The sequence below is a fragment of the Camellia sinensis genome, chromosome 13, assembly GCF_055761805.1.
Source record: "Camellia sinensis isolate YWXY chromosome 13, ASM5576180v1, whole genome shotgun sequence".
Lineage (NCBI taxonomy): Eukaryota > Viridiplantae > Streptophyta > Magnoliopsida > Ericales > Theaceae > Camellia > Camellia sinensis.
Genome location: NC_138973.1, coordinates 8576896 through 8602494, shown reverse-complemented (window position 1 = coordinate 8602494; position 25599 = coordinate 8576896). Strand labels below are relative to the sequence as shown.

Sequence of the window (25599 nt, the reverse complement as noted above, 5' to 3'; positions counted from 1 at the left end):
CAAGTTTTCCTCAAAGCAATGGGCAAGCAGAAGCATCCAAACAAAGTAATCCTGGATGGAATAAAGAAGAGGCTGCAGGCAGCAAAAGGAAAGTGGGTGGATGAATTGCCCAACGTACTCTGGGCATATCGGACTACGCCGAGAAGATCAACAGGAGAATCCCCCTTTGCCATGGCTTATGGCACAGAAGCAGTCATCCCATTGGAGATTGGCATCCCAGGGATCAGAACCCAGGGAGTGGAGAATGGCACCAATGACATACTGTTAGCCCGAGACCTGGATTTATTGGAAGAACGAAGAGAGAAAGCTGCGATTCAGCTCGCAGTATACCAGCAACAGCTTGCCAGAGCTTACAACAAGAAGGTTAATCCAAGAGATTTTCAAGTTGGCGACCTAGTCTTAAGAAAAGTCGTCGGGAACAAGAAGGATCCCAGGGAAGGCAAGCTTGGCCCAAACTGGGAAGGACCCTACAGAGTCACTTCAGTATTAGGCAATGGAGCATATCGGCTTGAGGACAATGAGGGCAAAGCATTGCCCAGACCTTGGAATACTTGTAATTTGAAATTTTTCTATCATTAGAAAAACATCATTGTTTAGCCGATGTTATCAATAAAGTCTTTTCAGAATCCTTTCAACATGATCGATTGATAAAGTTATGCACGGATGTTTTTGAAGACATATCAAACTCAAAGCTAAGCTGATTCCTTAATCCACTTGTTGAAATTTGTAGCAATTTACAAGTTGGAATTAAGCTGATTCCTTATCTTCACTTGTTGAAATTTGTAGCAATTTACAAGTTGAAGTTAAGCCGATGTTATTCCTTAATCCACTTATTGAAATTTGTAGCAATTTACAAGTTGGAATTAAGCTGATTCCTTATCTTCACTTGTTGAAATTTGTAGCAATTTACAAGTTGAAGTTAAGCCGATGTTATTCCTTAATCCACTTGTTGAAATTTGTAGCAATTTACAAGTTGGAATTAAGCTGATTCCTTATCTTCACTTGTTGAAATTTGTAGCAATTTACAAGTTGAAGTTAAGCCGATGTTATTCCTTAATCCACTTGTTGAAATTTGTAGCAATTTACAAGTTGGAATTAAGCTGATTCCTTATCTTCACTTGTTGAAATTTGTAGCAATTTACAAGTTGAAGATAGGCCGAGGTTATTGCTTAAAGTTCTCATAGCAATATGTGGGTTGTTTAAACCTAAGGGAAGATGCTTAACACTTGTTGAAATTTGTAGCCATTTACAAGTTTATGTTAAGCCGACATATGATCACCCGCCGAGGTATAGAGTAAGTTACAGGTTAAAATAAAGACATAGTATATTGTTCATTACTTGTTAAAATTTGTAGCAATTTACAAGTAGGTAGGACTAAGATTGCCATTTAAATACTTGTTGAAATCTATGAAAAGATTGCAGGACAGTATCTTGCCGAAGTAAAAGTCTCATGGTTATACCCGAGGTATATAACCCCGAGAAGATTGCACAAAGGAAGCAACATGCAAAAGATTAAGCAGTCAACAGAATAGCGCAAGATCAAAAACATCCAAAAGAAAGAACTGTTACGGTTACATGTTGAAGAAACCACGTCGGCCAAAAGAAAGAGTTTTGCATTACCCAGAAAGTACAAAGTGCAAAGTATAGAAAAAAGAAGGAAAAAAGTACAAAAAACATTTTCAAGATTCTTCAGTATCAGCCACTGCAGGAACGGGGACCTCGGACGATTCAGGTGGAATCTCCTCGGCCACTTTCTCCGCTTGTATTTCGGCATCTATCTCTGCCAATGTTGTGTCAAGACTTCTTTCAGTCAGAAGGAGGTCAGATGATAGATACCCTTGAACAGACTCCCTGGGCACTTCCTCAGCATCATCACCCCCCTCATCTTGAATTAAGTCCATAACCAGCTCAGCGGGAGGAGGGGACTTGATTTCGGCAGCATTCTTGGGTTTTCTCACCAAGGCCTCACCATCATCTTTTTCTTCATCTTCCTCCTCGGCCTCGGACTCTGATTCACCTTCAGGAGGAGGTGGAGGAAATGGTAACGGAATAGCGTCGGCCTGACGCAATGGCGAGTCAGCAGGAAGGTCAAGTTTCTTTATCAAGGACATCCAACCAAGGGAAAATCCCCTGTTGCATGCCTGCCTGACTTGAAGCTTGTAGTCTTCTGCAACGTCGGCCATACCTTGAGCATAGGCCTTTTCATCGGCCTCTTTGATTTCGGCCTCTTTGGTGGCCAAAGCTTGCTGTAGTTCTTTCTCCGCTTGGGCCTTCTGAACCTCGGCCTCTCTTTTCTCGGCCTCAGCAACCTTTTTAACGGCCTCAGCAGCCTCGGCCTTCTCAAGAGCTAGAGTTTGAACCTTAGTTGCAGCCTCGGCTTGATCCTCCAATTTTTTCATTTTTGCTTCAAGAGACCTGATCTCTCTCTTCATAGAAGATGCTTCCCTCTTCATATCAACTAACCTTTGACGATTTTCAAAGGCTTGCATGGAAAAAGAGTGGGCATGCTGAATGGCCTGCAAAAAGAACAGAAATATGAGACAGTACTCTCAGTGAAGAACGGAAGAAATAATCACAAGTACAGACAAAAATACTTACTTGAGCAGAGTGTTGGAGCATCAGAGCGTAATTTTCATACTCACTAAACTTGGCATTTCGCTCCAAGTCATTTGGTAGAAGAAGAGCAGTGCTAAGGGCGACAGCAACGTTGATATCATCAGCACTTTCACTAGCCATGATAGGCCTGTCCTCCAGGGATAGATCAGGGGCCCAGGGGACGTCGGGCTTCTTCGAAGCCGAGGTCGCCGCAGACGATGACCTTGGCCTCTTTGTTTGTGTAGACCTTGAGGGTTGGCCCTCAGCAGACCTTTTGGTTGAAGTAGAGGCTGATTTTTTGCTTTCAGCTAGCTTCGAAATCGGCAGAGCATCCTCAGCCTCGGCATCTGTAGCCTTGGCCTTAGGCTGAGCCTTTTTTACCCTCTTCGGTTTGGGTGGAAGCATTGTTTGCGTTGGTGCGGCTTCAGCGTCAGTTGGAATGTCGGCGAGAAGATCTTGGACGACAGGCCTTGGACGAACCATTTCGGCTGTTTTTACAAGCTTTCTTCAGCGTTTACGTTCAGGAATTGGTACTAAGTAGGGGGCCGAAGTTGAGGGAAGATCGGCTGGGTCAGATGTGGATTCTTGATCTGTTCGGGATGTAGAAGCAGTTAAGGTTGTGGCTGTAGGTGGAGAGAGGCTCTTTTTCCTTTTTCTTGGGACGTCGGGTAAGGTGGATTTGTATGTAGGAATGAAGTTTAGTAATACTGGGGCTTTTCGTTTATGGATTGGGAGGCCAAGAAGTGTTTTCAGATCTGTTCCTGGGAAGAAGGATTGGCGAAAATTTTTCGGTGGCTGATGAAGATCTGCAAAGAAACGGGCGTCAGAAATAAAATATTAAAATCTTAAATAAAAACAACTAAGTGTTGACTCAGGGCTCTTACTCTTGCCCTCTGTAAGTGTTCGAGGAAGAGGGTAGAGGTGGACATCTTCATCTGGGGCAAATTCCCAATTTCCAGAAGCAATGAGAAAATCATCTCCAGCCCCCTTGTTGGAGTCTGGGAGGTCGGCTATAATTTTGTACTGAGTGGATCTCGGCTTAAGGTAATAGACAAAACCCCTATCCTTCAGATCGAGAGGGCACATGGTATAACAATATTGAAGGTCGGCTAGGGTGATTCTAAGGTTTTCTTGCCTGGCTAAGGCAATAATACCGTTAATTACCCTATAGGAATTGATAGTAAGTTGCATAGGGTTCAGCTTATAGAAATGGAGAACTTGACGAAAAAGGGGATCGAGTGGAAGCCGAAGTCCACATTCGGTAAAAGCAACTATTGGAAAGGGCATTGAATGATCTGTGGGCACGATGGTATCATTATCCCCAGCCAATTTAAGATGAACGTCGGCTGGGATCGAGAATTCTTGCCTAAAGTATTCAAGTTTTGTCGGGGTATTTACCCTATGCCTCCACATACCCATTATGTTGGATTAAACTAAGAGGAATATGTTTCAGAAGATGGGCGTTTTTCAGGTTTCCCTAAAGATTAAGGGTTCTATAGACAAATCCCAAATCTATAAGGTATGAAGATAAAAATCGAGGGCACAGATCTGGGGCAGATACAAAAAAGAGAAAACAAAGATGAAGTTTCAGATTCAAGAACAGAGGTATAGTTCTCAGAAACAATAGAAATACAGAAAAAATCAAGGACAGCGGCAAAGAGAATGATGAAACAGCATAGAAGTTCAAGGTAAAAGCCACAAATTCAAGATACAAATAAATCCAAGACCTCAAACAAGATCAGTAATGACAACAGACAGACAAAAGCACATAAAGAGAATGGAAAAATTAAAGAAGAAGATCTTACCAGGACAAATGAAGCCAAGGCTGTGCTCACCGAACTCAGAAATTGATTGCAACAGCAAAGAGGGCTTTTGCAAGAATTAAGAGCGGTTCCAGAAGAAAGAATGAGGCAATGGCAGATTCAAAGAAGAATGAGCTTTTCAGAGAGAGAAGGAGCGAGAAGATGGAATGCAAAAGTGAAGAAAAGATAGAGGCAAAAGAAAAGTTTTGTCAAAAATATGAAACGGCGGCAAAATTAGGGCAATCATTACGCCTAGGGTAACGCACGCGTCAAACGGCGCAGACGAAATGAACAGACAGCTTCAGGCGCGTCACTAACACGCTCCAATAAAGACGAAACACGTAAGAGAAACAGTTAGAGATGCATGACAGCTCATGCGCATGGGAGAATACGATCAAAGCCTTGTTCTCCGAAGAGAACACGTCGGCTGAAAGTAGATAAACTTGGCAAAATAGTTTTTGAGCCATTACTCAGGAAAGAAGCAATAAAATTTCGGAATAGGTTCCATCACCTCAGAATGCCGAGGAAATAGAACCTAGGGGGCAGTTGTGGGGATATATTTTCTGTATACCAACACGTGGCATGGTGACGCCGACGTGTCAGCCGAGGTGCCACGTGCCCTGGTAGTTAAGCCGAGGTAATCTCGGAGAAGCCGAGGTCATCTCCGAAGATATCGGAATCCGAGATATGGGGCAAGAGTCCTAAGGCACAAAAAGGATTGAACCAAGATAAGGATAAAACTCTCAAGGAGTTTATCTATATCATTTAAAAGAGTCCAGAGTAAACAGTGAACTAGAATCCATAGAAGTCATACTTCTAGTGGGACTTGGATTGAGTATATTATAAAAGAGAGGCACCCCCATGGGTCTAAGGTATGTAACTTATACTTTGAATATTCAATTTAGTACTTGATTATCTTTGAGAGATATACTGACTTGATCGTCGGAGTGCCGCCGGGTGGAAGAACCACCGCCGGAGCTTTTTCTTTCTGTTTCAGGTTACTTTAGCCATCTATTCTGCTTGTGCTCTCCAGCTGATCACTAAACGGGCAGTGTGGTCAGATTTTCACCCACACACAAACCTATAAGCCTTCGTTTAGAATCTGAGTTGGCTTTTTAGTTATTTTAGTCTGGTACTAAAAAGTTTTGTTTGGGATAGATTTTTAGGCTTTTTTTTAAACTTTTGTGATAGAAAAAATGAAATGATTATAATTTGAATGTGTCATTTTATTTTAGAGATATCTACTGGCCAATCCCATTAAATGAAATTAATTACTTATAAGTCCTGTTAACTTTTTAAATATACTGTTAACTCCTCAGCTGTCCATATTACCCTCACTTGAATATATTCTCTTATCTTCTCTCTCTCTCACACACACACACACATCTATTATCTCTCTACACCACCACCACACACCACCATTGTCACTACACCTATCGACACCATCCACCGTCGGCAACCATTGCTCACCTCAACCAACGTCCTTCTCTGTTGTCATCAACGGTGCTCGCATCAACCACTGTCCTCGTCCTCCTCCCTCACTGCCATCATCGCTCACCACACACCACTGTCATCCTCCCTCATTGATTGCCATCGACATCACCGTCGTTGCCACAATCCTTTATTACCAATCTATTGTCTTTGATGACAATTTTTGTCAATGGCTTCAGATCTAGGTATTTTCAATGTAGATCTACTATCTTCAACTTCGATATGGTACTATCCATGGTTGCTAATGAGATCAAGACTTTTTTAAGATCTCATTCCTTATCTCTTCTCTTTGTCTCTCTTTATTTTTCAAAGTATATCTACTGCATATTTCTTTATCAGTGATAAATTTATCAGTCTATTTTGTTATGTATGTGTATAAAAGGAGGTGTCTTGTGAGTAATGAGTTTGACTAAGTGAATTGGTCAGATTTGGCATATGTAATTTTTTTACAAATCACGTAGTGATAAATTTATCACTGAAATGTTTAGTGAAAATTATCACTAAATGTGTCTTTGATTATTTTCTTGATCTTGTATTGATCTATAGTGGTGAAAACTGGTTGTGAACATTTTTTTTTGTAAATTTTTTATTTTTTCTTCTCATCTGTGTGTGTGTGTGTGTGTTGTTGTTGTTGCTACCAAATCTGAGTAGATAGTGATTAAATCAGTGATAAATTGGTTTAAATCAGTGATAAATTGTAGTGTTGAATCTATGAGTAAAAATGAAAAATATTATTTTATTTTTTTGGGTAGGACCTACTGGGTAATAAGATCGGTCCATAGGATCGGCCTGTAACTCCCCCTTCATCTTATTAGCTTTTCAGTCTATTTTATCTTTTTGTGGCTATTTTAACCTAAAAAATTTATGCCAAACATAGTCTAAATATCAAAGTTTAAGTGTTGGCCATTAGAATAATTTGAAACATTTTCAACCAAACACATTATAAAAAATGTAGCATATAAACTGTCTCAGTTAAGGTTTTTTACATGTAAATTTAGTTCATTTTATTTATTCACTGTGTTTTAGTTTCCTAATTTGTGTAATATTTGGCATCTAAAAAATAAAAATAGTAGTGTCATGCTCAAATTAAGATAATGATATTAAAAAAAGAAGATTAATGCTTTTACCTTTCACTTTTTGAAATATTTTTCTAAAATTCTACATATCATTATGTCTTGCAATGATTACCAAAAATAGATTTATTTTAAGTTTAAATTTTAAACTTTCTACCGTTTGGGAAGAAGGTTTGTAGGCTTTTTTGATTATTTTAGCCACAAAAGATAAAATAGACTATTTTAACCACAACCAACAAAACATCACATCCAACCCATAATCATTATACTCTTCTCTCACAAAAAAAGTAAAAAAAGTCAAAAAATTCTTCCCAAACCAAGCTTTTTAGTCCAGACTAAAATAGCCAAAAAAACTAAAAAGCCAAAAAGCCAGCTCACTTCTCAAATCAACCCTAAAGGTGTCACTTTAAATATTATCATAATTTTTTTCCCCCAAAAATATACTGTCATAATTACATTGTCATCAATGTAATTTTTCTTTAATTATGTTAACATAATTATAATGATTTTTTATTATTTGTAAATGATTCTTAATTTAGAAAAGGAAACCTACATCTACAAAAATCAGTTTAAGAATAAAATTAATTTTAAATTAATACATTAATATGTGAGTGGAGTATATTATACTGACTTTATAATTTTCCTGTAATTATATTTCTCCAAACACTAATATGGGAAAAAAAAATTAAAATTGTATTTTAAATTCTTATATAGAAAGTACATATGTAACAAAATTTATTAACAATTATTTATTTATTTTATTAAAAATACACTTATTGGATTCGTTTGGTTTAATTTTTGAAAATTATTTTTGAATTTTCATTTTTTGTATTTTTTTTTTTGACTTTAATAATTGTTTTTCTTCATATTTTAATCAAATGCACCTAAAAAGTAAGATACTTATGATTTTTTTTTTTTAAATACTATAGACAAAAGATATACAAATTTGTCATTTTTTTTTTGTTTTTATTTTTTTACTGGTCTATTTTCATATTTTTTCACAAAGTTTATTTTTTAAGTGTATCTAGATTAAGTGTATTTAAAAAAAAAAATTAAAAACTATTGAAATTTGAAAAAATTTACAACAAAGATTAAAAAATGCAAAAAGAAAAAATTAAAAATTATATTTGAGTTTTTTTAGATGAAAAAATATATATATTTGAGTTCAAAAACCAAAGTGATTATGATCTTACCACTTTTGTTTTGTTTTGTTTTGTTTTGTCTATTTATTTGTTTGTTTTGTTTTTCTATAACAAGATTACATTATACTTATCAAAAATGACTTAGACCCCCAGCTAGGGGGAGTCCGGATCCTCGGCCGCCATACCCAGCGGCCCTTTCCAGCAGCGCCCCAAAACGACGTCGTTTTGGGGCCAATTTTCCAAAAAAAAAAAAGAAAAAAAAAGAAAAAGAAAAAAGAAGAACAGGGTCTGCTACTGGTTCATCCATATATATATATATATATATTTCCTTTGTAAATTTTCAAAAAGAAATGAAGAATGATCCAAATCTGGGAAGCATTCTTGGAAAATTTGGGGAAGCATTTAGTTCTTGAAGAATGATCCAAACACACCCGAGGTCTTTATCATCTACCAACATTCAGTTCATCTTCATCATCAAAAACGCACCTTCATCAACAACAACACAGAGGTCTTTATCATTTTTCAGATCAAAAAAAAAATAGATTGGTGACCAAATCAATTTTTGAATGCATAAAAAAACAGATCGGTGGTCAAAAAAAAAAAAACACAGAGGTCTTCAACACAGGAATCAATTTTTTTTCCCCCTTTAGATCCAGATTCAAATCAACTAGAAAAAAAAAAAAAAAAAGGTAGAGAAAGCAGAGGCCATCGGCGATCAAATTTTTTTTTGAACATCATCATCATGTTCAACATCATCATCAGCTTCATCATCTTCATCAACAATCAAATCCATTTTGAACAAATATTTTTTTTTTTTTTTGTTGATGATGAACCCAGCAGAACCCAGCAGCTCAACATCATCATCAGCTTCATCATCTTCATCAACAATCAAATCTAGATTTTGAACAATTTTTTTTTTTTTTTTTTTGTTGATGATGAACCCAACAGAACCCAGCAGCTCCTTCTTCCTCTTCTTCTCTTCTTCTTCTTCTTTTTCTTCATCTATAGATATAAAGATATATATATATATATATGGATGAACCAGTAGCAGACCTCGTTCTTCTTTTTTATTTTTATTATTTTTTTTTTTTGGAAAATTGGCCCCAAAACGACGTCGTTTTGGGGCGCTGCTGGAAAGGGCCGCTGGGTATGGCGGCCGAGGATCCGAACTCCAGCTAGGGGTGCTGGGGGTCGGCTCCTATTGGACAAAAAAAGCTTTTTCTTTTTTTTTTTTGATTTTCAACCAACCCCAGCGCGCCACGTCACTGGGGTCTGAAGCACCGCCCTATACTTATTAATGAACTTAGTTAGAATTTCAAATACCATAAATCACACCTTTATAAAAATAAATAAATAAATAAATCACATGTACGAATTTAGCAAATATTTGTGTAATGGTTTCGTTTGGGATTTTTTAGTTTTTTGTTTATTTGAGCTTAGGCTAAAATGTCCTTATTTGGGATTGACTTTTTAATTTTTTGTGACTTTTGTGAGAGAAAAAATAAAATGATTGTGGTTTGAATGTGACAACTTTTAGCCTGCAACTAAAAAGCCTATTTAATCTTTTGTGACTATTTTAAGCTCACCCCATCCCTAATCCACATGCCTTAACATTAATATTTTTAATTGCAAATGTTACAAAATTATGAGTTTGGTTCATTTTAGTTTTCTTTAATAATTTTTTTTAAGAAAATTGTACTTTTGAACTAAACAATATCTTTTGAAATAATTTATTTTAAACATTCTATCTGGTTACCTTAGGCCTTGTTTGGCCTTTACTAAAAAAGTCAAAAAGTCACTATTCTATTTAAGTCACATCATCTTATTTAAGTCACATCACCTCTCTACCACATCACTTCAAACCCAACCCATATTTCATAAAAAGTGAAAAAGTACACTTATTTAGAACATCCCAAACCACCTCTAATATTTTTTGAAATAATTGCAACTATTTTTGTTTTCATAAAAATTGCTTTATAAAGTTCAAATAAATACGATGAGTTATTTTTATTTTATAATATTTTGTATTAAAAAAAAGGGCTGGACCGTACTGTTGGGTCCGTGGAGGCCCACCACGGGTCTCGTTTTGATAATCTAAACCGTTCAATGTGTACAACTCGTCGAGTACTATAAACTTATAAAAAATCACGTTAATCGGATATCAGTAGCTATGTGATCAATTCAGTTTTGTATAAAAAAAAATGAACGGTGAATAAATTAACGGTGGACAAAAATCTGATTTGATCATATAACTACCGATATCCAATTAACGTGATTTTTTACAGGCTTATAGTACTTGACGAGTTCTACACATTGAACGGTTCAAATTATCAAAACGGGACCCGTGGTGGGCCCCCACGGACCCAACAGTACGATCCAGTCTGATTAAGGATTGGACAGAAGCCAACGCCTAAAAAAAATATGAAATTTTCATTCTATGCATAATACGAGTTTGCTATTAGTAATAATAATAATGAAGAAGCTTTTTATTTTTTACTTTTTACTATTTTTAGTCAAAAAGCTACTTATTTGGGGATTATTAAATAGAAACTAATGTTATCAAAGTAATAAAAATTGGTTTGCCTATTTATACAATTCTTTCATAAAAATCAAACTTCGGCAATACAAAACACTAACAACTTGCATAAATATCGGGTTGGGGTCGGCAATTATTTTGAATATTAAATTCTTAAAAAATCTCGATGTGGTGGTGAAAAAAAAAAAAGAAGTTGAAAGGCATACACATATATGTCTACAAACTATGATTACAATTTATAATTTATTAGTTAAAATAATATTTTTTAAAAATAGTCGATCAATAATGTTTTTTTTTTTTTTTTTTCTTCATCCTTTAGCTCTTACTCTTTGGTTGTTTGAAAGAAAACTTAAACATGACGCGTGTACATGTAGAGATGACATTTGATGCTTTTGGGACAATATTTTCAATAATCTTAGTAGCCGTTAATTCATGTGAGATAGTTGTTATATATGCATAAGGCCTAATTGAATCACGGGGCATTACTCCAAACATAGATAATGCTTTTTGTTTGTAAATTATTTTTGTAAAATATTTTATTTATACTAGGATTCAAAATTGATGGTTTTATTTTGCCAAAAATTAAAGTAAAATTTGTATCAAAATATATTTTAAAAAAAATTCACGGAGATTTATTTCGCAATGTGTTGACTTTTTGGCTTTCGAAAGTTATTTTTGTAATTGTGAGCGTGCCAGTAAGGATCAATTAGGCTTTACAGAAAATTAATTGTCAACCAATTATCAGACGATTGTGTTTTAGTTCTTTCAGCCTCAATGAAGAGGACTTTTACTGGTAGCTTAACTTAGGAGAATTAAACAAATAACAATGAATTGAAGAACAGTTGAAGTATTTCATTAAGATGAAAAAACTTACAATGATCCAAACTCAGCCTCGTAAAGATTTACAGCAAATCTACTTGGAACTACTCCTATGAAACGAAGTACAGTGCAGGAATTTTAAAGTACAGTAATGTAAAGAACCGCAAATGTAAGACTGTAAATATAAAACTGGAAAGGAAAAACTAGAAAGGAATTAAAGTAGAATAAGACTGGTTTTTTGGATCTGAGTTTGAAGGCTTTTTCTGGGGCCTTCTCTGCTATTTATACTGCTCAAGGATGACCATCGAATTGCATTTCCAACCGTCGAACTGCTCCTCCATGATCGCTGATCGTGTTGCCCCAATATTAACTCCATTACGCCATTACTTGCAGTTAGGCTTCCCTCCTAAATTTGAATTTGAAATGCGAGTAACCGTTGAAGACACATCACCTTGCATTCTCTTTGTTGATCCACTGCTACTCAGATCTCGTAATAACCAATACTAACTGCCATGTGTATGATCAGGATCGAAAACTTGAATAGTCTTCCTATATCACCCTTATTTTGCCACACGTCGAATTGTAATTGGCTTGTACAAAATATGTAACCAATATTACCCCCCGCACTAATATACCCAATACTTGGTGAGAGGGAGATTTATGATCTGGAATTGGGCCGAGGTAACGGCCGAGCAAGTTGAGAGCCTAATGGTGCATGGGGCCGAGATGACCGGCGATCCGCCTGGAGATGGGCTGCCAGGACTTGGGCCGGGCAAGAGTTGGGCCACGTATGTGCCGCCCCCGACCCTAAGGAAACTGCTCGGCAGGGCAGTGCTCGGTTGGACCGAACTGCTTGAGCAGGCGATGGTGGAGCCAGTTAAGCTGAGCGACCGGCGCCCGGAAAAGCGTGGTTAGCCGAGGTAATCGTTTGATCGGCAGGAAGGCCGACCACAAGAGGTGCCCCGGGCTAGGCTTTGCCGAGATGCCGCCTAGCCCGGTCTTCCTTGGGCTTAGCCAGTGAAGTGCTTGGGAATGAAGCATAGCACGACCGTAGATAGAGAAGCTCGGCTGCCGAGCTCCAGCTGAGAAGGCAGACAGTTGAGATTAGGTGACGTTCGGCAAGGTTTATGCTGACAGATGGGATAGCGGAGCCATGTGTCAGGAGATGACTGGGAGTGGATATGGGGCGCAGAAGGTATATAAGCATGTCTGCGCCCTCCATACGAGACAGATGAACATTCTGTAAGGAAATTCTTACACTTAAACACTCCTCTCTCTCTCTCTCTCTATCGTAAGGTGTGTGCTAACTTGATCGTTGGAGGGTTTTTCCGGCCACACACTGTCGGGCAGCTCACCGTTATTTGCTCGCAGGTGATCGGACATAAACAGAGCTTGGAAGAAAGGAGTACGGGCTTGCCGGAATATTTGCTCCCCGTACACTTGGTGATATTAGTGGATCAAGGTCTTTTTCCCACGTCTTAGAACGTGCATGGATTTTGCATTCTTCCAGAAACGCAACTATCATTCATTATCTGCATTAAACTCTCCTTCAATTTTTTGAACACCTCCACCACCTTAACATTCGAACGGACTGATACATTTTATGGCCAAATCAATTTTCTCCTCCAATGATCGAGCACACGAAAAGTCATATGACGATGCTGTTCCTCCTCGAAAGAACCTCTATGCATTAGTTAGCCACCTTTACCCCCCTTTCTATATTCAGGTCATGGATGCCTTTGCAAATTATCAACCCTTGGACTTCGAACATATTGCCCTTAATCCTTCGATTCATAAACTTACAAATATGGACATAGGAAGTTCTTCTTCTGCCTTACCCTTGGACTACGAACAAACTGCTCTCAATCCTTTGATTCAGAAAGTCGCAAATATGGACATGGGAAGTTCTTCTTCACGAACCTCTGCATGGGATAAGGCTGCAGCTTCTTTCTATTCTGGGGCTTCTGGCTGGACAAGTTGGTCAAAGCCTGCGGCCTGTGATTTGAGGGAACGAATCAACCATCACTTTGTCGAGTTTACTGACCCTTTAAAGTTCCCTTCCTATGCGCGAAGCTTGGTGGTATATCCCTACGTGCCTATCGACCATTGACGCAGTTTGGAGGAGAATCTGTTTGTGACATGGTATACATCCTCCATGCTTACAAAGATAGTGCACACTGCCCGACATCTAGAAGAGGCATAAGGGTACCATCCATCATTCTTAGCCCAGAAGGCAAAGATTTGTTCTTCTGACTGGCTTGATTATATTAATGCCTTTGTTCCTTCTGCCCTTGCTTCATCTCCTGAAATAGAAACATCCACAACTTCTCCTCCGCCCAATCTTTGCTGGACAGAGAGACTGAGGCTTGCCCTCTCCACGGATAAGGTCTTTCCACCTTACAAGCCTCCACCTTCCCCTACTTCGGTTGAGCGGAAGCAAGCTCAACTTTTGCTCGCGACTTTCTCCCACTTGCCCTTCAATGTTCTTGAGGACGAAGTCCCTCTTAAGAACTTTCGATGGGCTTGTGATATTCTGACTCGGGGTCATGTCCTCGATCCCCTCACCCAAGCAGAGCTTCACATGTTTTTGGACCAACTTCCATTGCTTCTCTACTAGCATTGGACCTCTATGGCCACCACACAATCTTTAGACCAACTCTCGTCCCTTCGAGTTCATGCCCAGTACGAAGCAGAGAACTTCATTGAAGAATTCGATGATTTCAAGAATAAAGATTCTGCGTACTGGGATGACTTAGATATAGACAAATTGGAACAAGGATTGAGAGAAACAGCTTTCGAAATAAAAGCTGAAGAGCTCTTTTACGAAGTGAGAGCACATCAACTCATGCAGCCAATGTTAGAAGAAATAGAGGACAGAATAAAGAAAGAACAGAAACTCATTGATCATAGTTGGACTAAATTTCATGATCTTGTTATTTATTCCATTCTCTATTTTTATGAGCTTGAGTTTGTACCCAAATAGGGCCATTCGATATAACTGCTTTTGCTTTAATACCATTAAGACTTTTCTTTTTTTGGTATGGTTTGATCTTGTCTCCATTTGTCTTTAAAAGCAATTTCAGAGCTTTGAACTGAACGATCTTATCCTTCGAACTTGGGCTCAATCGTTTTAAATGAACATTAACAAAAACGACCATGAACTTTTCCAATTTATGGAATGTAGTTGATAGTTTTTGATGATTTTCATTCAGGATCCATGCTTCGAATCTAACAACCTTACCCTTCAAAACTTGTTTTAATCATAACCAACATATGGTCAATGATTTAGTATGATCAATCAGTTTTAAATTGATCCTTTTTCCTTGAACAACAGTCCATACTTTCAAAATATGGAAACTCCTTTTGAGGGCTGCACTATTTTAGTTTGAAAAGACAATTTTTCTGAATATATATAAACCAACTATTGGTTTTGATGTTTCGAATACCAATTTCCATTCTTAAGGGATCTCTAGTTTTCCTTCGAAGAACATTACTTTCATTGAGAAACCTAAAACAGGTCTTTAATCCCTTTGAAGTAAATGAATACTTGAGCATTCTTGCATCCATTAGGTATGGAATGTGCTTCGAAGTCGACTTCGTAGTTTCGAAGCCGTTGTTATTTGACTTTTGGCGCCAAAATCTAGTTTCGAAGCCAAATATTTTACTTCGAAGCTGGTATTAACATATAGGCTGTGTTTTTCCCTCCAAAAGTATCAATATTGAAGGAAACTCTTCGTATTCGTACTTTTCGTACTTAACGAATTACGCGATATATTTTCCAGACACAAAGGCTTTTAAAACCCTTGTATTTCGTGCTCTGAAATCACTCGCTCATTTAAAACACAAACCCTTCTCCTCTGTTAACCTTCTCTTCCTTGCCTCTTCCTTGCTGCTTGTTACCAATGGCTTCTTATTCTCTCAAAGTGTTTGCTAGTGATCGTATAAGCCCAACCATGGCTTTGAAAAAATGCATTAATGAAGAGATCGCCAAGTTAACAACTGGTGAGTCAAGCGCCATAGACGGCCGTCTCTTCCTTCCTCGCCACAGCAACAAACAAGAATACGTCTTGGGCCCATCTCTCGAGAGGCTCCTGCTCAATTTCCAACTTTATACCCTCGGCTGGAGGACCATTTTCTTCTCTACGAAGGAGGGCTCGACTGGGGAAATTGGAAGGTGACCCGACCTCATCGCTGCTGGCCGACATTGAGAGCTGAATGGGAAGAATGGTATGACAGAGTTGTACCTGCGCGAGAAGACGACCTGCAAGAGCTTTGTATTCTCAATGCCCTCCGTCTTTCCAGATTTATCATTCATGAAGACCCTTTCTTGATTCCTGCTGCTCGTTGTTTTTGGAACATGGCCTTCAATTTTTTCCAATTTCGATGTGGCATGATGGCTCCCACTGTTCTTGTTATTTGCCATCTTTTAGGGCTTTTACCCCTTGGCTCTCCTTTCACTCCCAGTTATCCAGACCTCTCTGTTAAGTTCTCCCTTCCACCCTTAAACTCCTCCTACAGTGATTTTGTAAAGGCCGAAAATAAAAGGGTAGGTCCCGTGAGGGATAGAGAACTTTTTTCCTTCATTTTGTACTGGTTGTGTAAATTCCTTTTTTGTACATCATCTCAGAGGATTATGTCTGAGTTCGCCCCACTTGCGAATGCACTTGTTTTGAAAAAACGTATGGCCCTGGCTCCTTACCTCTTAGGCCATGTTTATAGAGCATGTTACCAATTTTGTGAGAAACCTCTCAATGTGAACCAAGGAGGTCCCCTTTGGGTGCACCAACTTTGGCTCTTCGCCTATTTCACTGATCTGCATCCCAAATGCTTAAAATTCCTTATTCAGGACCCTAGCACTTATGGGGAGAAGTATGCTAGAATTGTTCTTTATCCTGCTTCCTTTGCTTATTACCTCACATTTTTTCACTAACTCCCTATTTCTCCATCTCCCACCTTCTTTTGCCCCTTTGATGCCAGCAAAGGACCTGCTTGGCTGCAAACCTTTTTGGCTGATAAAGAGTGTTCCACCTCACCTCACAAAGATATGTGGGTTTCTATTTTGCTACCAAGGGAGCTGTTTATTGGCACTTTAAACCTTCGAGCTTATAGATGTATAGCTGAGGTGTACTGCCCTTCTCAGTTTGCCAGGCAATTTGGGTTCACTCAGGGGATTCCTGTTCCACTTTGCAGTCTCTCGAATGTCCATCTCACGGCTAGAGACTTGAGAATACCCAGATCAAAGCTAGAGGCAGCTACATTTAGACTGCTGAAAGAATTGTATGAGTTCACATTTGTCCTCTTTCTTCCCTCTGGCTTGGTTTTGAAAAGATTCCAAAACTGGTGGTCAGTCAACATGGAAGTGCGCCTATTAGTGCACCCTCACGATTTACTGATAGGGTTAGGAGTGCCTTCTAGGGCTAAATCAACAATAGCCGAGAACATGCCTTCTCTTTCCACAGTTGCCCAAACTGTTCCTGCAGCCTCACCTCCTCCAGCTAGAGTCACTAGAGCTGCTTCAAAAAAGGGTAAGTATTTTGAGGTCACTTTTCTTTTCGACACTTTTGTTTGCTTCCTTTACACTCATACATTTCGGTACAGGATCTCCACAAGAAGAATCTCCTAAGAGGGCTGAAATTCTAGCCGCTCTCAAGGACAAACAACAGCAGAAAAAGAAAAGAAAGTTGGAACTTACTCCTGAAGAATCTGAATCCCACACCAAAGAGAGGGAGATTGAGAAAGAATAGGAGGTATCATTACAGAGGAAAAAGAGGAAGCAAATGACTGTCTCTTCTGCTAATTCAGTCGAAGACCCTACTCCTGGGACGGCTACCAAAGCAGCAGAAAAAGAACTTGCCCCTGAAGAGTCTGAATCCCATCTTGAAGAGAGAAAGGTTGAGAAAGAACAGGAAATGCCAGCACCAAGAAGAAAAATAAGGAAAACGACTGTCTCTCCTTCTGACTTGGTCGAAGACCCTGTTCATGAGGCGGCTGCTAAGGCAGTGGAACAAGAACATTCCAGGGCTATAATTGTCTTTGAGAGAGCTGAAAAGAGACGGCATCAGCAATTCTTAAGAGATGAAGCTGCTTCTGTTGATGCAATCCAGAGGGAGGCTACAAGAAGGCAACACATTGCTGAGCACTACTCCCTTCGAAGCTCTCCCATTGCTGCTATCACTTTTGAAACAAGTAACTTCTTTCAAGCCTCTACTGTTTCCCTCTTATCAAATTTTTGGTGTTGAACTTGACATTACTTTGTACTTCTCTTCTTTTGCAGCAACAACTACTGAGCCTATTCTTCCAATGAGGACTCCCTCAGTTTCAGTTGAAGTTGATCAGATGCAAAATGTGAGGACTCTTCAGATAATGCTCCCACTTCCTAGGCCTACATTCAATGTATCCTCCTTGAGGCCAAGCATTCCTGCATCTCTTTCTTTTGGATTAAATCCATATCTTCCTTGCTTGTCTTTGGATCCACCTCAATTCATTTCTCTTTCGAGTCTTGCTCTTCCCCCTCCTCTTAAGGAAGTTCCACCTGTTGCTCCATCTCTGATGGTAGCTAATTCCCCTACAGAGGGTGCTGGCAGCTCTCCAACCTATGATTTATTACCTTTACCTACTTCCAGCCCTTCTTCTCTTGACCTATTGGTGGCTAGGACTGTAGAGACTGCTGAAGATGCTCCACCCATTTCTCCTATCCCTATTCAGTTCTCTATGCCTTCCACCACTGCTCTTTCTGCACCCCTCATGTCTACGGATGAGGTAGATATCTTCGAAGCAAGACTAGCCAGTCTCTTTGACATGCCCTTTACCTCTCCAATAGCTAATGATGAGACTGAGCCATTAGTTCTGGCTGATTCCTTGTTAGAAATTCTTGAGAGCTCCTCTTCCTCCAGTAGTAAGCCTTCTGCACCTCTGATGGACTTAGACAGCTGTTTGGAATTATTGATACCTTTTTCAAGGATTCCTTTCGAGGCTTTACAAAGGCCTATAATAAGAAATGGTTTTCTTCAGTGCTGTAAAGTTGTTAAGCAATCCAGTATAACTGTCTCAAGTCATCTATCTCAAGCAGCAGCTACTATTGACTTCTACATCAACATTTGTCATACTGCCAAGGTTGCAGAGGAGAAATTAGTGAGAGATCAGAGCTTTGTTTCCACCGTTCATGCTGAAGTCTCAGGGCTAATGGAACAACATTCCTCTGTCTCCCATTTTCGTACTCAACTACTGGAGAGGAAAACTCAACTTGAGGAGGAGCTATCTCTAGTAAACCAGGCCTTAATTCGAACTGACACCAAACTGCAGATCACCAACCAAGGACTGGCCGATCGAAAGCAAGAAATGGCCCTAGCCATCCAATTGGTTTCTTCATTTAAGAATATGAAGTCTGTTGTAAAAGAACAATTAAGGCACTGTAATGATTTATGGGCCAATTTATGGCAAAATGTATTTAACTCTTTATGAAAAAATAAATTCTGATTTATCATTTGAGTACTCTTGTGTTCTTTTGCTTGACATTTATTCTATTCCTTGTGCTTCCAAAATAGTTGGAAAATAAGGCTTCAAATATCTGCCATTAATCTTTTTGGGATGTATGTATCCATTCAAATTTCTCAAATGGTATGCTTTAAAAGGCAGGACTCTATGAATTTGATATGGTCATTCCCAGTTAGGTGACCATTTACCAAACTTATGGCTTTTAATTCCTATTGGGAGTATTATTTTCCATACCAAATCACCTTCATCAAAGCCAATGTATTTGACTTTTTTATTGTAATTTTTGGCTGCTTTCTTCTTTTGAAAGAGAATGCCATTTAATGCCAAAATTCTGGCTTCATCTATGCCTTCTAATTCCAAGCACATACTCTAATGATATTGCTCAGGATCTAACTGGTCTTGGCATCTTATCCTCAAAGACTTGACATTAATTTCTACAGGTAACACTGTATCATGCCCATACACCAAGGCATAAGGCGTAACCCCTGTGCTTGACCTTGTGGAAGTTCTATAAGCCCACAATACATCCAACAATAAGTTATGTCAATCCCTAAGATTGTCTTCTACAACCTTTTGTATTCCTTTCTTCAAGGACTTATTGGATGATTCAGCTTGACCATTGCCTTGTGCATAATAGGGGGTGGAATTAACAAGGCTAATTCCAAACTCTGCCACAAAAGACTTCACCATTTTTCCATCGAACACAGTCTCATTATCAACAGTTATAGTTTGTGGGATACCAAATCTGTGGATTAAATCCTTGATGAATCCAATGACCTCAGTCTGGTCTACAGCCTTGTATGGCTTAGCTTCGACCCACTTAGTGAAGTAATCAGTGGCCACTAAAATGAAACAATGATGCTTCGAAGAGGGTGGGTGTATTTTCCCCATCATATCCATGGCCTATCTTCTGAATGGCCAAGGCTTTACTACTGCATGCAGGTCGATTATGGGCACATGCCTTATTGTGCCATGCTTTTGGCATGCCTGGCAACCTTTTGCATATTCTATGCAGTCTTTAAGGATAGTTGGCCAATAGTAGGAATGCCTTCGAAGCAACTACCTCATTTTTACACTAGGCTGATGAGCACCACAGATGCCTTCATGAACCTCAGCCATAGCTGTTAATGCTTCTTTTGGACCTAAACATTCCAGCAATAAACCATCTTCCCCCTTTTGTAGAGAGCATTGTGGTATATGATGTATTGCATAGATTGCAATTTAATTTTTCTGCTGGCCTTCGAGGATGGGCCAGCCAAGTACTGCATTATTAGATGCCTCCAATCTTGTTCCTGTAAGTCATTATGATTGACTTCTAGGACCACACTCCTTTTATTTAAGGGTGGTATAGATTTCTGGTATGTTGTTTGGCTTATGTTCCCTTGAGTATTATCCCTCCTCTTGAAATTCGAAGCTTTCTGAGCCACATCATTGGCTCTATTATTCAAAAATCTTAGGACATGAGTTACATTTGCTATTTGAAATTGAGAAAGCAGATGTAATGCAACAACATAGTATGGCAACATGCTTATATTTTGACATTCGAAAATCCCTTTCACTTGGTTAACCACTGTAGACACCTCATTTTTGATCGCCCTTAAGACTTGGGCACTATTGATGGTTTACTTGGTAGAGAAAGGTGTGCAAGGCAAAGGTTCAGTTTCTTCGGCAAGGAGAGAGTCAAATCTCAACTTCATACCCCTTTTTGGACCAAAAAAATCTTGATCAAAAGATTTTAGACCTAGAAACCCTCTCTTTCAAAATGTTTTGAAAATAAAGTTCCTACGATGTTCTGATGCTCGCATTTCGTTAAAAGTTGCACTTTTCGGTAAACCGAGCAAGGACGAAGTGGAAATGAATAAAAGAGAGTTGAAATCTTTGAAAAATCTTTAAAACACCTTGTTTAGGGGTTTGGAGTTGAGGAAAATTGGAGAAGAGGGAAGAAACCAAGTTGAAGAAGAAGGTGGGTATGAATTGCTAAGAGAGAGAGTCAAGCGGTCCTCGCTAAATCACGCCTGTCTCTCTATACACTTAGATTTTAGCTATGAGGCCACCACCGTTGGAAAGCTTACTTCCGAGGCTTCATTTTGCACTTAAGAATCTCCTAAAGCCAAGTCCGGATGGGGGAGATATGGTTGGTTGAAGTAGGGCATCAATCCGGTTGGACCGAAACTGCGCGGCTTCACCAAAACAGGCATAACTCTTTTGCACAGTTGGAATTTTGATGCAATGCTGGTGCCATTGGAAAGCTAACTTCTGGGGCTTCATTTTGGACACCTGGCCGACCACTTTTGGCCTTGTCAGCCATTGGTCGACCACCTTTCTTTCCGGGAGACCACTTTTTGTCCTGAAAAACCAGAAAAAGTAGCTGGCCGACCAGAGAAAGTGGCTGGCCGACCACTTTCTCATGAAAAGTGGCCGGCCGACCAGTGAAAGTGGTCGGCCGACCACCTTTTCTGGTCGACAGTATTCCCCTTGTTTTGTCTCACTGAGTGGATGCTAGCTGTGCCAGCTGGAAGGCACAGACTGGATCCTTCATACACGTGTATGGAGGATCTTCAACCTTAGTTTTTAGCTTCTTTGAGAAGCTTTGGTCCCTTTTGGATATAAAGGAGGGCCTCTCCCTCCTTTGTGAGGGTTCAGAAATTGGTTTAAGGCAAGACAATATATCCCTCTCTATATCTCACTATTTTGAGCTCAAGAGTGTGTTATTCTTAGCCCTTTGCATCACACCTCCTAGCCTAACACCCCCACCATTGTTACTGAGTTCTTGGAGAGTCTTGAGAGGTCTCAAAGGTTGAATTTTTGGTCCAGAAGGCTGCTGGTTTTGCTGAGCTACAAGAGTAACTCATTTTCCCTCTTTTTAAGCTTTATTTTGATCCATCTCTTAGTCTTATTTGCATGCATATTTGAGCTTTATTTTCAACTGAAAAAAGTCTTTTTTTGAGGTCCTTTTGATGTTTGTTTAAGGTCATTTTGTTGTTGGGGGTCATCTACCCCCTTGCATGCTTCATTTTGCCTTATTTTGAGCCATGCCTTAAGGCCATTGTTTTGATCTTTGCTTGGCCTTTTAGCCACTGAAATCTAGTAGATTTTCAGTGGTTGGCATGCTATTTTGAGGGCCAAAATCAGATAGGGGTGACCCTCTCTCTTTTGGCCTTGTTTGTTGGCATTTTTGGCCTTACAAAGGAGCCTATATTTTCACACTTCTAAGCCTTGGTTCAGGCCCTTTTTGGTGACTTTTAGGGCCTGCCTAGGCTCTGTCCAAATTTGGTTTTGTCATCTTTGGTGTGCCTCTTGCATGTGTAGAATAATCCCATTCATAGCTTATCAAAGGAGCATGTCATTCTTACATGCATTGATCATGTTTCAGTGGCTTTTTAGTCATTATTTGGCATGTCATACCTCTATCTTTTGCTAGTTTAGTGGTCTCTTGAATGCTTCATATGCTTGTAGTATAATCCATGTTCACTAGCTCACATTGCATGTTGTTTTGACCCTTGATTCTAGCATATTTTGGCCATGTTCTAAACTGATTTTATTCATGATTTGGGCTGCCTTAGCTCTGTTTTGAGGTCCCATGGTCGAATGATGCTTGCCATGCATGCTTGTAGTGTAATACCCTTGCCTAGCTTCGAGTTTTGAAGCCTCTTGCATGCTTAACTTGAGTTGTTTTCATGTTTTGGCATCATTGAACATGCTATTTCAGAGCTTATACTTGTGCCATATTCTCATGTTTTCCACTCTTTAAATGCGTTTGAGAGTTGTGCTTGTATGTCTCATTTTTGGGCTATTGCATGAGGTTCATTTTTGTGCATTGCAAGCCATCATTTTAGTCCATTTTGTCACTGTTTTAGGTCTGTATAGGGACTGTTTGGGGTTGATTTGGTCATTTGGACATCGCTTTGCATACCTCTAGTGTAATGCACTTCACTAGTTTCGGTAATTGTGCCATCCAACATGCATCGGGTGAGTTGTTTACATGATTCGAGACCATTTTGTATGTCATTTCAGAGCTGGAACATGTGTCATTATATGCCATATTTCATCATTGTCATGCTTTGGTAGAGTTGCACTTTGCTCCTTAGGTTGGGTCCCTTGCATTTGCGTATGTTGGCATGTACCTTGTTGCCTCATTTTCATTACATTGGCCACTGATTTGGGTGTGGCCGAGGCCCATCCATCTTGGTTTAAGTCCATCTTGCATTGTGTATGTCATATAGTCCATGTTATCGCATGTTCGATCATTGCGTTGCGTATGCCTCGTTCATAACATTGCGTATGTTAGTGCATTGTGTATGCATGCCATATAATCCATGTGCATTGAGTATGCCCTTGATTAGTCCATAGCATTGTGTATGCTAGTTGCATACTTGCATGTCATCCTTTGCATGCTTACATCACTTAATCACATTACATTTAGGATTGCATACTAGAGTTGCATTTGTACATGCCGTGCCATTCTACTTGTTGCATTGTGTTTGGAATAGGAGTTAGTCCAAACACGGGGAACGAGGAATGTTTCGTACTCAAAGTGACGAAATGTGCCTCAATTCCCAATCGTCGACACTCTTGACTATCCATGATAGAGTTGTTGGTTTTAGGTATTTATATGTGAATTCATTTCACATCGAGTCATGCAATTCGACTCCTCGGCCATCATGCATCGAGATGCGCAATTGGTGGCCCGAGGATCGAGGACTACACTCCTTAGAGCTTATGCAATGACGGGGGAGAGTGGTCGGGCACACATATGTTGAAAATACCTTGCTTTCTCTCTCTCTTGCCTTTGTTGCAGAAAACACAGAAACTAGGAGAAGAAACTGGTCGGCCGACCAGGTTTTCTGGCAGGCCGACCACCTTTTCTAGTTTTCACCACCAAGGGTGGTCGGTAGGTGGTCTTCAATGCCTATAACTGGTCAGCAGCCTTGCCACAGTCTTCCAGGGTGGAGTTTTATCTCTCTGGAGCTTCACGCAAGTTTCTGAAATCAATTGCAAACAAAAGTAAGATGAGGCATCGCGATGGATTTCCCAACAAGGCGATTCGAGCACGCATGCATTCTTTGTCATCCAAAACAGAGCTGGGGCAGCCCATTTGCATGCTAGTTTATTTGCTTACTTAGTTAATTTGTTGATTAATTAGAGTTGTGTAATAATTAGCTGTAACTGTTATTCATTTTGGTTTTGTATTATCTATTTGAACCCTCCGAGAGAGGGCCAACTGTTGTAATAAGTGTGCGTGCGTGTGATGCATGTCTTCCAATCCCACGTCTTTCTCCCTTTTATTTACCAGCTTATGATGGTTAGTTTTAGGACATGTTTCAATTAGCATTTATATGTTCACATGCTTGCATTCATTCATCTGTATTGCATGCACCGGGCTCGGCGCATCATGCTAACTGCATTGTATTTCAATTCCAATTTGAATACATGTATCGATTGCTGCATCTCATAAGTCATCTTAGAATAGCCGAGCCTATTGTAATTGCATTTTTGCATGTGTTGTATTAGGCATCTCAGCATAGTTGGGATTCATGCATGTTTTCTAATTAGCTTTTTTCTTTGGCACGGAGTACTCGGTAAGTGTTTATGCTTTAGCATCCTTGCGTGCGTGTGAGTGACTGCCATGATAGCATGCTTACCATGAGGCTATGTGCTTATGTGATATAACTGCCTGAATGCCTGTGGGTGAAGGTTGGGTTGCTTGAATTGGAATAATTCGTCGAAACTTGTGTTTTAGCCTACTTGCGAGTAGCAAACTTCAATCCATTTCCAAAACAAACGGATATGCGATGCTTTGTTCCAACTTAGGCAATCTAATCTATACTTGTATGTTGTGCACATCACATAGTAATTCTAGGTTAATAACCGGAATAAGAGCACATGTCTTTTAAAAATAAGATATCATGCTTAGTAGTGGCCGATCTTTGATCGGGCGAGCGGGGGTGCTCATGAAATGACCTTCTCCAATCGTACCCAAGTTCCCGAGCCAAGACAATTTGGTGATGACATGTGACCTTAGGCACGAGTCAGGGTTTTCTAAATTCCCCCACAATAAAATATTTAGGTAGCGACTCTGTATCTGGCAAAGCAGTCCATGTTTGGCACTTCTTTCTAAAAATCAATTTTTCAAAATGATTTGCCGAATTTGGACTATTTGGTGATTTATTGATCTTGCATTGCACTTTGCGAGATTAGATTCAGAACCATGACATCGAGTCCGAACTGTAGTGAGTCCAATGAACAAAACGGGATTTTCTCGGGACGTTCAGGGACGTCTACAGTTTCTACCAATTGAGAATCTCTAAATATGTCAACTGCATGAACTTGTAATCCAATAAGAATTTTCAATTCCACTATTAAGGCTTCATATTTAGCTTGATTATTAGAACAAGTAATTTCATCCACTCTGAAACCATGTGTGGTTTCTATTCCTTATGGTGACTTAATCACTATACTAATTCCAATTAGGCCATTGGCTTTCGATCTATCGAACCACATTTGTCATAGCTCAACACTAGCCATACCAAGTTCCATTATCTCTTGGCTTTCTGTTTGAGATGGATGGTCTACTAAAAAATTGGCTAAAACTTGTCATTTCACTGCCTTTTGAGGAACATATTCTAAATGAAATTCTGATAAGGCTA

The 25599-nt window shown here is 39.3% G+C and overlaps 1 pseudogene across 1 annotated transcript in view; it reads left to right on the top strand.

Annotated features, from left to right (window-relative positions):
* The first annotated feature begins 17235 nt into the window (after window positions 1-17235).
* Window positions 17236-25599, top strand: part of LOC114323752 (transcription initiation factor TFIID subunit 5-like) — a 50581-nt pseudogene continuing 42217 nt past the window's right edge. Inside the window, exons 1-2 of the transcript XR_014347817.1 lie at window positions 17236-17644; window positions 17733-18840. The product of XR_014347817.1 is annotated as a transcription initiation factor TFIID subunit 5-like (transcript). The remainder of the gene's footprint in view (window positions 17645-17732; window positions 18841-25599) is intronic.